The sequence below is a fragment of the Cariama cristata genome, unplaced genomic scaffold (genome assembly GCF_000690535.1).
Source record: "Cariama cristata isolate BGI_N322 unplaced genomic scaffold, ASM69053v1 scaffold9808, whole genome shotgun sequence".
In the NCBI taxonomy this organism is placed as follows: domain Eukaryota; kingdom Metazoa; phylum Chordata; class Aves; order Cariamiformes; family Cariamidae; genus Cariama; species Cariama cristata.
This window is the reverse complement of record NW_009630620.1, coordinates 5,227-5,594: the sequence shown is the minus strand read 5'-3', so window position 1 is coordinate 5,594 and position 368 is coordinate 5,227.

Here is a 368-nt window from a genome sequence, read left to right as displayed (position 1 = left end):
GGGGGCGGGAGCAGCTGCTCTCCGGCGGGGTGCCGTCCCCGTTGCACAATCCAACGCGCTTCCTGCAGCCGGGCATCGCGTGGCTGCTAGAGAGGAGAAGGGGACCGTGGTCCCGGTCCTGTCCTGTGCCTGCCCAAGGGGCCTGGGGAGGGCCTGGAGGGAAGCAGGGGGGATGAATGTGCTTGCTGGGTGTTCCCTGCTGAGCTGGGGGAAGCAGACGGCTCTCTGCTGCCTAAAGTAAAGCTGAGACCAGTGCTGGTCCTGGGCTGCTGGGACCAGATAGCTGCTAGCCACAGCCCAGCGCAAACCAGGCTGTTTGGGGCTGGGAAAGGATGAGGCAGAGGGACTTGAGGGCACGCGAGGGTGCT